Source organism: Oncorhynchus nerka, linkage group LG9a (assembly GCF_034236695.1).
Source record: "Oncorhynchus nerka isolate Pitt River linkage group LG9a, Oner_Uvic_2.0, whole genome shotgun sequence".
NCBI classification, from domain to species: Eukaryota; Metazoa; Chordata; class Actinopteri; order Salmoniformes; family Salmonidae; genus Oncorhynchus; species Oncorhynchus nerka.
This window is the reverse complement of record NC_088404.1, coordinates 7354018-7366327: the sequence shown is the minus strand read 5'-3', so window position 1 is coordinate 7366327 and position 12310 is coordinate 7354018. Positions and strand designations below refer to the sequence as shown.

Here is a 12310-nt window from a genome sequence, read left to right as displayed (position 1 = left end):
GTCGTGCCTGGCTGTGCAGCCATGAGTGAACAGGGAGTACAGGAGGGGACTGAGCATGCACCCCTGAGGGGCCCCTGTGTTGAGGATGAGAGTGCTGTTACCTACCCTTACCACCTGGGGGCGGCCCGTCAGAAAGTCCAGGATCCAGTTGCAGAGGGAGGTGTTTAGTCCCAGGGTCCTTAGCTTAGTGATGAGCTTTGAGGGTTCTATGGTGTTGAACGCTGAGCTGTAGTCAATGAATAGCATTCTCAAATAGGTGTTCCTTTTGTCCAGGTTGGCTCGTGTCACTGGGCAGCTCTTGGCTGTGCTTCCCTTAGTAGTCTGTAATGGTTTGCAAGCCCTGCCACATCCGACGAGCATCAGCGCCGGTGTAGTAGGATTCAATCTTAATCCTGTATTAACGCTTTGCCTGTTTGATGGTTCGCCGGAGGGCATAGCGAGATTTCTTACCATCTTCCGGGTTAGAGTCCTGCTCCTTGAAAGCGGCAGCTCTAGCCTTTAGCTCAGTGCGGATGTTGCCTGTAATGCATGGCTTCTGGTTGGGGTATGTACGTAGGGTCAATGTGGGGACGACGTCATCGATGCACTTATTGATGAAGCCATTGACTGATGTGGTGGTCTCCTCAATGCCATCGGAGGAATCCTGGAACATATTCCAGTCTGTGCTAGCAAAACAGTCCTGTAGTTTAGCATCTGCTTCATCTGACCACTTTTTTTATGGATCGAGTCACTGGTGCTTCCTGCTTTAATTTTTGCTTGTAAGCAGGAATCAGTAGGATAGAATTGGAGGACGAGCTTTGCATGTGTCTCTGTGTGTGGAGTAAAGGTGGTGTAGACTGTTTTTCCCTCTGGTTGCACATTTAACATGCTGATAGAAATGAGGTAAAATTGATTTAAGTTTTCCTGCATTAAAGTCCCCGGCCACTAGGAGCGCTGCCTCTGGGTGAGCGTTTTCTTGTTCGTTTATGGCGGAATACAGCTCATTCAATGCTGTCTTAGTGCCTCTGACTGTGGTGGAAACAGTAAACAGCTACGCCCACCTTTTCCTGTAGGATCAGCTCCTTTGTTTTGCTCACATTGAGGGAGAGGTTGTTGTCCTGGCACCACACGGCCAGGTCTCTGACCACCTCCCTATAGGCTGTCTCATCGTTGAGGGAGAGTTTGTTGTCCTGGCATCACACGGTCAGGTCTCTGACCTCCTCCCTATAGGCTGTCTCGTCGTTGAGGGAGAGGTTGTTGTCCTGGCACCACACTGCCAGGTCTCTGACCCCCTCCCTATAGGCTGTCTCATCGTTGAGGGAGAGGTTGTTGTCCTGGCACCACACTGCCAGGTCTCTGACCTCCTCCCTATAGGCTGTCTCATCGTTGAGGGAGAGGTTATTGTCCTGGTACCACCAGGTCTCTGACCTCCTCCCTATAGGCTGTCTCATCGTTGAGGGAGAGTTTGTTGTCCTGGCACCACACGGTCAGGTCTCTGACCTCCTCCCTATAGGCTGTCTCGTCGTTGAGGGAGAGGTTGTTGTCCTGGCACCACACTGCCAGGTCTCTGACCTCCTCCCTATAGGCTGTCTCATCGTTGAGGGAGAGGTTGTTGTACTGGCACCACACTGCCAGGTCTCTGACCTCCTCCCTATAGGCTGTCTCATCGTTGAGGGAGAGGTTATTGTCCTGGTACCACCAGGTCTCTGACCTCCTCCCTATAGGCTGTCTCATCGTTGAGGGAGAGGTTGTTGTCCTGGTACCACCAGGTCTCTGACCTCCTCCCTATAGGCTGTCTCATCGTTGAGGGAGAGGTTGTTGTCCTGGTACCACCAGTTCTCTGACCTCCTTCCTATAGGCTGTCTCATCGTTGAGGGAGAGGTTGTTGTCCTGGCACCACACGGTCAGGTCTCTGACCTCCTCCCTATAGGCTGTCTCATCGTTGAGGGAGAGGTTGTTGTCCTGGTAACACCAGGTCTCTGACCTCCTCCCTATAGGCTGTCTCATCGTTGAGGGAGAGGTTGTTGTCCTGGCACCACACGGTCAGGTCTCTGACCTCCTCCCTATAGGCTGTCTCATCGTTGAGGGAGAGGTTGTTGTCCTGGTAACACCAGGTCTCTGACCTCCTCCCTGTAGGCCGTCTCATCGTTGAGGGAGAGGTTGTTGTCCTGGTAACACCAGGAGCCTGTTGCACAAAAGTAGAATTAAGACATCCGGGATAAATGACTCAGCTGAGCTCAATGAAGCCAAAACATGTGCGTCCAGGCTTAATTGGTTGCACAAAGACCAAGCCAGGATGAGCAGACACGGATTCATTAAGCCAGGTGAAACCAATCCTGGATAGGTGCGCGCTCACGGCTCACTCAAATAGACCCCGCCACAGATCACAGATTAACTGATTTACCATGGCAACTAGAGCCGCGTACTTTTCCCCGTCGGAAGCACAAATCCTCATGGAGGCATACGAGGAGGTAAAAGATATAATTAAGAAGAAAGGCAACACCGCCACAGTGATAAAGCAAAGAGAAAAAGCGTGGCAAAGTATTGCAGACCGCCTGAATGCGTAAGTAGTGCACAATTACACACTCACCGCTCCGCTGAAACATCACAATTACAATTCAAATATTTAATTCACATCTCCAAAAATGAAACGGTTAAATTTTTTAATTGAAATGCACTGCAGATATGAGTGAAATTGTGTAAAGTAACTCCATCACACTGTATAAAGCTATGATACATTTTTTGATATTTTTACTGAAAACAAGACAAAAATACCAAGTAATTTTTTGCAGTGTGACTCCATTAAATGTGTGTGTGTGTGTGTGTGTGTGTGTGTGTGTGTGTGTGTGTGTGTGTGTGTGTGTGTGTGTGTGTGTGTAGATTAAACATGAACGGGCCAAAACGGACATGGCAGCAGGTCAAAATCAAATACAAGAACATTCTGCAGAATGGTATGGTCCCTGACTAATATTTAACAAAGCACAAGCATATATTGTACCCAGAAGGTGCCTGCTCACACATTGTCTGTACTGTTTTAGCAGTGAAAAAGAATACCCACAGACAAGGCACGGGTGGTGGGTCACCAAAGGCTGACCTTACCCCAGCAGAGGACATGGCCTTGGAGCTAAATAAAGGCAGGCCCGTCTTAGAGGGGATCCCTGGGGGGAAAGAGACGAGCATAGGTTCCTCCCAAGATGCCACCCGCTTCATTCAAGGTATGTCCTTCCATCTCTACATGGGATACAACCACATTCATATTGAATCAATTTGGACTGTCTGACTTTGGTTTACCTATTACCTTGCAGTGCCTGGCAGCACTGTGTTCCTGTTAGAGCCACCAGCACAAGCACCAGACGATGCTGATCCAGTGAGTACTCCATCAAAGGCATACTGTAGGCCTGGCATGTCTTGTCTACTAGCTTCAATATGAATCCGATTAAATGTGATAGGGTGAAGGCCCCAGTGCAGCAGCAACAGCACATGATGGAGACGATGATGAGGAGGAGACCATCTCTCTGGATTCCAGAAGGCATGAGGTATCATGTTAAGACTGTGAAAGTACTATTTACTCTACAATGGTGAGGAGTCCTCATCAAAATCAAAAAATCTAATTTCTTTTACAGGACCCAGATGCTATACAGTGGGAAAACCAGCCTGGCAACATAGTGCGTATTAATAAAGGACACCACATCCTGCCAAATTCCAGCTGCGCTAATTGTATTGTGTTCACAGAGCTCACAAGCTATCAGAAAGTTGTATGGCAACCACCTCCGGCGCCAAATAGAACTGGCAGACATAGACATTCAGTACAAGAAGAAAAAGATGGAAAATCTTGCACTGGATGTGAGCTCTTATTGTGAGCACACAGGACGGTGGCATCTTTCTAAGGTTTTTTTTATTTTCCCAGCAATCAGTACAACCAAGTCATCGTTATAAGGCATCGCCCTCTTTGCCCACCCCCAGCACCAGGTGTGGCCACTAGCCTATATGAAGGCCCAAAATTGTGTGTTCCTTTCTGCTCTGACAATGGCATGCCCATTCGTGCAAGATGTGGTGGATGAAGAAGCACTTGTGCTGAGGAGAGCCTTCAGGTGAGAAAGGGTCTTCAGGGACCGGTTGGACCCACTGGCCTTCCCTGATGACCATCTATATGAAAGATACAGGTTTTCTGCAGATGGCATCAGGTATCTATGCAGACTACTGGGTCCCAGGATTAAGCACCGCACTGCACGGAGCCATGCACTGAGTGTGGAGCAAATGGTTTGTGTGGCCTTGCGCTTTTTTGCTAGTGGAGCCTTCCTGTACTCAGTGGGGGATGCAGAACAGCTGAACAAGGCCACAATTTGCCGCACAATAAGGAGTGTGTGTCTGGCTATCAAAGCATTAGCAGATGTGTTCATCTCCTTCCCTGGCCACAGAAGACTCTGTGACATCAAAGAGGAGTTCTATAGGATTGCAGGTAAGAGGATCTACAAATTACAGGACAACTGTTAACACATAGTAGGATACTCATTACTTTGTGTGACAGGTTTCCCCAATGTCATTGGTGCAGTGGACTGCACACACATAAGGATAAAAGCCCCTCAGGTGCCCATGAGGCCGATTTTGTGAATAGGAAATCCTTTCACAGCATTAATGTTCAGGTGAACATAACTTTTTGATATTGTCCATTGACGAACACTCTGCATTGCCAGTGATGTGCATTGATTGGTGTAATATTCCTCATCTTATGATTTCAGATGGTCTGCAATGCTGACCGTGTGATCAGCAATGTTGTGGCAAAATGGCCTGGCTCAGTCCATGACTCCAGAATCTTTCGGGCCTCTGAAATCTATCAGTGCCTATCACAAGGTAAGCCACACAACCCCTATTTATAACCATCATGGCTGTGTCAAGAATATCACTGTGTTTATGAGGTAGTAATGATGAGATTTTGTGTTGACAGGTGAATTCTCTGGTGTGTTGCTGGGAGACAGGGGTATGGCTGCCAGCCTTTTCTCCTGACACCTTTCACAGACCCCCAGGAAGCACAGCAGGCCTACAACCATGCCCATGCCAGGACCAGGGCCAGAGTTGAAATGACCTTTGGCCTCCTGAAGGCACGCTTTCACTGCCTTCACAAATTAAGGGTCAGCCCTGTTAGGGCATGTGATATTACTGTGGCTTGTGCTGTCCTCCACAATGTGGCCTGCCTGAGGAAGGAGAGGGCCCCAGAGTGCCACCAGCCATGGACTGGGACAATCCGGCAATCTTCCCTGATGACGACAGTGGTCGGCTGCTGAGGGACCAATATGTGTTGAATTATTTTAGTTAGTATGTGTGCTTTCAATTTTGGTTAAATATGTCCTGCGGTGGCAGAGGAATTTGGGGTTTTTGGGTTCGTTTTTTGACGAATTTGGCCTCTTATGATGTTTGTGCGGTATACTGTGTGTAATACAAGGCTGCAGGGAGGCTACTGCATCCATTCATTTGTCTGTTCAGTTGATGTGTATGGATTTGTCCTGCATTTATTTTAGTGTGCAGACATGCAGGGTGTGTTATATACAGACCTTTGAATGTGTATGTATCATTTTGTATAATATGCTTGGATTCTGTGCTTTCCATCTTGTAGAGTCACTGTGACTTCAGTTTCGAAAGGAGCTGATGGTTTACCTGCTTTGTTTTGTCCTTATTCAATAAAGGAACATAATGTTACACATTGTGTTTTTATATTCATATGGAATGTGTTTTTGTTTATATGACAGAGTACTAGGGCCACACTGAAGAAAAAGGATAAAGTCATAAATTTATGAGGCTGGTTCTTTCTGCAGAAAAGCTACATATTGTTTTTACAGTTTTGATACTTATGACAATGTGATACTTAATATTCTGGCACATCAGCATGTCTTTGTTTATGAAACCATACTGAAGTACAATTTCACGAAATGCCCCACATCTGTCATTTTAACAACTGTCCTCCTTTAAAACAACTGGTTACAATATTATGACTTGTGTTTTTTCCCTCTGTGGCCCTAATATTCTATCATTTTATATATAGCCTTATAGTCTATGGGAAACTGTAAATTATCTAATGATAGCAACATCATCTAAAAATCATTTTTTATCCAAAATCATTGAAATTAATGATCACAAACGTTTAAATAATAACAGTGGGTCTAGTTATATGTGATAACAATGTATAGTGAGCAGTGAAATAACTATTGGTTTCCATTTGTGGTGACTGCTGACTGACATTAGGGATGAGATTAAATAGATCCTGGAATTTAGCCTGGTCTGGAGCAGGCTAGCTCCACAGAATAAATCTCCATGGTAATTTATACCATAACATATCCTCCTGCCCCTTATCCATCTTTACTGCAACCGGATTACGGATCAATTGAGCCAGGATCACCAAGATATCCTGGCTTAATCCCTTATCCTAGTTTTGTGCAACAGGCCCCTGGTCTCTGACCTCCTCCCTATAGGCTGTCTCATCGTTGAGGGAGAGGTTGTTGTCCTGGCAACACCAGGTCTCTGACCTCCTGGGTGATTGGGGAGCTATTTAACTGTCATAATAAGAGTCTAGTAGCAGCAGTGGTGTGTGTGTGCGTGCGCGTGTGTGCGCACGTGTGCATGTGTCCGTGCGTGCGTGCGTGTGCGTGCGCGCGTGTGTGCGGGCGCGTGTGTGTATGTGTGTTTGTGCGTGAGTGTGTGCGTGTGTGTGTGCGTGTGTGTCTGTGTATCTGTGTTAAACAGCCATGGCTTCTCACCTCAGGAAGAGTTCAGGTCAGACTTCCTCTCAGGCCAGCTGTTGCTTTGCAGCCTGGTCTCATAGACTAGATGTAACAGTAAATGTAAATCCAGGACACTAAAATTAGTATGGTAGATATGGTTACATAACACAAAACAATGAAAGTAGGATGGTTAGTCGGGGTGGATGGGTGGGCGTATAACGCCAAAGGCTGCAAGTTCAAATCTCATCACGGACAACTTTAGCATTTTAGCTATTTTGCCACAACTTTTCCACAACTTTCTTTTTTTTTAGCTACTTTGCAACTACTTAGCATGTTTGCTAACCCTTCCCCTAATCCTAACCCTTCCCCTAATCCTAACCCTGTTAGCTAACCCTTCCCCTAATCCTAACCTTAACCCTGTTAGCTAACCCTTCCCCTAATCCTAACCTTAACCCTGTTAGCTAACCCTTCCCCTAATCCTAACCTTAATCCTGTTAGCTAACCCTTCCCCTAATCCTAACCTTAACCCTGTTAGCTAACCCTTCCCCTAATCCTAACCTTAACCCTGTTAGCTAACCCTAAACCTAACCTTAACCCTGTTAGCTAACCCTTCCCCTAATCCTAACCTTAACCCTGTTAGCTAACCCTTCCCCTAATCCTAACCTTAACCCTGTTAGCTAACCCTTCCCCTAATCCTAACCTTAACCCTGTTAGCTAACCCTAAACCTAACCTTAACCCTGTTAGCTAACCCTAACCTTAACCCTGTTAGCTAACCCTAACCCTTCCCCTTAAGCTTAACCCTGCTAGCGAACCCTTCCCCTAACCCAAACCTTAACCCTGTTAGCTAACCCTTCCCCTAACCCTGCTAGCTAACCCTTCCCCTAACCCTTCCCCTAACCCGAACCTTAACCCTGTTAGCTAATAACCCTTTGTTATGTTCCCCAGTTTCTGTCTTGTGGTTTTGTTTGTATGTGTGTGTTTCAGGATGGCTTCCTGAAATTCCCCCACGCAGCTGATTGGTCGGCCCCATTGCTAATTGGAGCTGACCACGCCCCCCTCGTCAGGATACAGCTGTATCCCATTACAGACTCCTGCTCCAGCTATAAAAGCCAGTGTTCGGTTGCTCAGAAGGGAGCTGAGTGTTGTATCATATGCTGGTTGTAGCTGAGAGATTTGGTATGGACTATGTTAGTTGTAGCTGAGAGATTTGGTATGGACTATGTTAGTTGTTGCTGAGAGATTTGGTATGGACTATGTTAGTTGTAGCTGAGAGATTTGGTATGGACTATGTTAGTTGTAGCTGAGAGATTTGGTATGGACTATGTTAGTTGTAGCTGAGAGATTTGGTATGGACTATGTTAGTTGTTGCTGAGAGATTTGGTATGGACTATGTTAGTTGTAGCTGAGAGATTTGGTATGGACTATGTTAGTTGTTGCTGAGAAAGAGATTAGTGTGTCCTGTGTTGGTTTTTGCTGAGAGACCGGTTTTTGTTAAGTACTTTGTAGTCTCTGCTTCTAAGGTATGTCCCCCCTCCCCTACTATGTTAGTTGTAGCTGAGAGATGTCCCCCCTCCCATACTATGTTAGTTGTAGCTGAGAGATGTTAGTTGTAGCTGAGAGATGTCCCCCTCCCCTACTATGTTAGTTGTAGCTGAGGTATGTCCCCCTCCCCTACTATGTTAGTTGAGGTATGTCCCCCTAGCTGAGCTGAGGTATGTCCCCCTACTATGTTAGTTGTAGCCCTACTATGTTAGTTGTAGCTGAGAGATGTCCCCCTCCCCTACTATGTTAGTTGTAGCTGAGAGATGTCCCCCCTCCCCTACTATGTTAGTTGTAGCTGAGAGATGTCCCCCCTCCCCTACTATGTTAGTTGTAGCTGAGAGATGTCCCCCCTCCCCTACTATGTTAGTTGTAGCTGAGAGATGTCCCCCCTCCCATAGGAGGCAGTGTTTCTGATTATTGAAATGGTTCACTTTAAGTTAGTAATTTTTCTGTATTTGTTCCCAGGGGGGAAGGGGAAGGCACCTTGGGAGTGCTTAGGCAAGAGGCCTGCAGGCCTACATAAACCATAGTATTTACTGTCTGTACACACTAGGTAAGACCTGGGCGGACCACCCTCTGTATTTTGGTTAGCGCACCAGGTGGTGCTAAGTTAGGTAAATAGTGGGTAGGCAGGTAAGGTAGGAGAGGGGGCTTTGAGATTTACTATCTTTGCTTTGGTTCAGTCCAGACCCTTTTCCCCAAACTTACCGTGTGAAGAAATAAATTCCCTGTAAATGCTCTGCCTTTGTCATCCTTACTCTCACCTACAGTCCCATACCTCCACCTACAGTCCCATACCTCCACCTACAGTCCCATACCTCCACCTACAGTCCCATACCTCCACCTACAGTCCCATACCTCCACCTACAGTCCCATACCTCCACCTACAGTCCCATACCTCCACCTACAGTCCCATACCTCCACCTACAGTCCCATACCTCCACCTACAGTCCCATACCTCCACCTACAGTCCCATACCTCCACCTACAGTCCCATACCTCCACCTACAGTCCCATACCTCCACCTACAGTCCCATACCTCTTTCACTCCACGGGGAGCTGAGTTGTAGCAGGGTGTTGCGTTCCCTCTTCCTAGAGGCGTACTTAACACCCTTCCCCTACCTAACCTTAACCCTGTTAGCTAACGCTTCCCCAAAACCTAACCTTAACCCTGTTAGCTAACACTTCCCCTAACCGTAACCTTAACCCTGTTAGCTAACCCTTCCCCTTCCCCTAACCTTAACCCTGTTAGCTAACCCTTCCCCTAACCTTAACCCTGTTAGCTAACCCTTCCCCTAACCTTAACCCTGTTAGCTAACCCTTCCCCTAACCTTAAACCTGTTAGCTAACCATAACCTTAATCTTAACCCTGTTAGCTAACCCTTCCCCTAACCCCAACCGTAACCCAGTTAGCTAACACTTCCCCAAAACCTAACCTTAACCCTTCCCGTAACCTTAACCCTGTTAGCTAACCATAACCTTAACCCTGTTAGCTAACCCTTCCCCTAACCTTAACCATGTTAGCTAACCCTAACCTTAACCCTGTTAGCTAACTCTTCCTCTAACCTTAACCCTGTTAGCTAACCCTTCCCCTAACCTTAACCATGTTAGCTAACCCTAACCTTAACCCTGTTAGCTAACTCTTCCTCTAACCTTAACCCTGTTAGCTAACCATAACCTTAATCTTAACCCTGTTAGCTAGCCCTTCCACCTAAACCCTAACCATAACCCTGTTAGCTAACCCTTCCCCTAACCTTAACCCTGTTAGCTAACCATAACCTTAATCTTAACCCTGTTAGCTAACCCTTCCCCTAACCCCAACCTTAACCCAGTTAGCTAACCCTTCCCCTAACCTTAACCCAGTTAGCTAACCCTTCCCCTTCCTCAAACCTTAACCCAGTTAGCTAACCCTTTCCCTAACCTTAATCCTGTTTGCTAACCCTTCCCTTAACCTTAACCCTGTTAGCTAACTCTTCCCCCTTAACCTTAACCATGTTAGCTAACCCTTCCTCTAAACTTAACCTTAACCCTGTTAGCTAACCCTTCCCTTAACCTTAACCCTGTTAGCTAACCCTTCCCCCAACCTTAACCTTAACCCTGTTAGCTACCCCTTCCCTCAACCCTAGCCCTAACCTTAGCACAGTTAGCTAATCCTTCCCCCAACCCTAACCCCAACCTTAGCCCTGTTTGCTAACCCTTCCCCCAACCCTAACCATACACTTAACCCTTCCCCTAATCTTAACCCTGTTAGCTAACCCTTCCCCAACCCTAACCTTAGCCCTGTTAGCTAACCCTTCCCCAACCCTAATCTTAACCCTGTTAGCTAACCCTTCCCCAACCCTAACCTTAACCCTGTTAGCTAACCCTTCCCTTAACCTTAACCCTGTTAGCTAACCCTTCCCCCAACCTTAACCTTAACCCTGTTAGCTACCCCTTCCCTCAACCCTAGCCCTAACCTTAGCACAGTTAGCTAACCCTTCCCCAACCCTAACCTTAGCCCTGTTAGCTAACCCTTCCCCAAACCCTAACCCTGTTAGCTAACCCTTCCCCTAACCCTAACCCTGTTAGCTAACCCTTCCCCCAAACCTAACCCTGTTAGCTAACCCTTCCCTAACCCTGTTAGCTAACCCTTCCCCAGCTCTAACCTTAACCCTGTTAGCTAACCCTTCCCCTAACCCCCAACCTTAACCTTGTCAGCTAACCCTTCCCCAACCCTAACCTTAGCCCTGTCAGCTAACCCTTCCCCAACCCTAACCTTATCCCTGTTAGCTAACCCTTCCCCCAACCCTAACCTTAGCCCTGTTAGCTAACCCTTCCCCCAACCCTAACCCTAACCCTGTTAGCTAACCCTTCCCCAACCCTAACCCTGTTAGCGAACCCTTCCCCAACCTTAACTCTTCAACCTAACTCCTAAACTTCACCCTGAGCCCTAACCACTAGGCTATCTAACGTTAGCCACCTAGTGACCTAGCTACAATTCACAACATATCATATATTTAGCAAATTCATTACATATGGAACGTTTCACAAATTCATTACATAGAATATGAATTGTAATTCTTAACATATGGAAATCCACAAATGAATACATATTGTAGCATACGAAACACAACACATCATACTAAATGGAGTGTCTCGGATTTACGTACTGAATAATACGAAATGACCTGAGACCAGGTGGCATGTCGATGGTAAACGAGAGTTACAGATTTGCTGATACATTCTCACTGGTACATACTAAAGTGTTCCATGGGTTATAACATGGAGGTCGTTGTATTTTTTTCTGTTTTGTTTTTTTCTGTATTGTTCAGTAATGATGTCATTTAGAACATTCTGAAAAGTGACGCCTCTGATCTTCCCTCCGTCCTCTCCTTCTGTCCCTCCGTCCTCTCCTTCTGTCCCTCCGTCCTCTCCTTCTGTCCCTCCGTCCTCTCCTTCTGTCCCTCCGTCCTCTCCTTCTGTCCCTCCGTCCTCCTTCTGTCCCTCCGTCCTCCTTCTGTCCCTCCGTCCTCCTTCTGTCCCTCCGTCCTCCTTCTGTCCCTCCGTCCTCCTTCTGTCCCTCCGTCCTCCTTCTGTCCCTCTGTCCTCTCCTTCTGTCCCTCTGTCCTCTCCTTCTGTCCCTCCGTCCTCTCCTTCTGTCTCTCTGTCCTCTCCTTCTGTCCCTCTGTCCTCTCCTTCTGTCCCTCTGTCCTCTCCTTCTGTCCCTCTGTCCTCTCCTTCTGTCCCTCCGTCCTCTCCTTCTGTCCCTCCGTCCTCCTTCTGTCCCTCCGTCCTCTCCTTCTGTCCCTCCGTCCTCCTTCTGTCCCTCCGTCCTCTCCTTCTGTCCCTCCGTCCTCTCCTTCTGTCCCTCCGTCCTCTCCTTCTGTCCCTCCGTCCTCTCCTTCTGTCCCTCCGTCCTCTCCTTCTGTCCCTCCGTCCTCTCCTTCTGTCCCTCCGTCCTCTCCTTCTGTCCCTCCGTCCTCTCCTTCTGTCCCTCCGTCCTCTCCTTCTGTCCCTCCGTCCTCTCCTTCTGTCCCTCCGTCCTCTCCTTCTGTCCCTCCGTCCTCTCCTTCTGTCCCTCCGTCCTCTCCTTCTGT

At 47.4% G+C, this 12310-nt stretch overlaps 2 long non-coding RNA genes across 2 annotated transcripts; both read left to right on the top strand.

Annotated features, from left to right (window-relative positions):
- Positions 1-1751: 1751 nt before the first annotated feature.
- On the top strand, positions 1752-3914 carry LOC135573262 (uncharacterized). The gene is made up of 5 exons (XR_010464627.1): positions 1752-2930; positions 3018-3194; positions 3285-3346; positions 3429-3515; positions 3603-3914. It is a non-coding gene; the product is annotated as an uncharacterized LOC135573262 (long non-coding RNA).
- Positions 3915-3949: 35 nt separating this feature from the next.
- On the top strand, positions 3950-5673 carry LOC135573261 (uncharacterized). Its single transcript, XR_010464626.1, has 3 exons — positions 3950-4438; positions 4719-4830; positions 4925-5673. It is a non-coding gene; the product is annotated as an uncharacterized LOC135573261 (long non-coding RNA).
- Positions 5674-12310: the final 6637 nt, after the last annotated feature.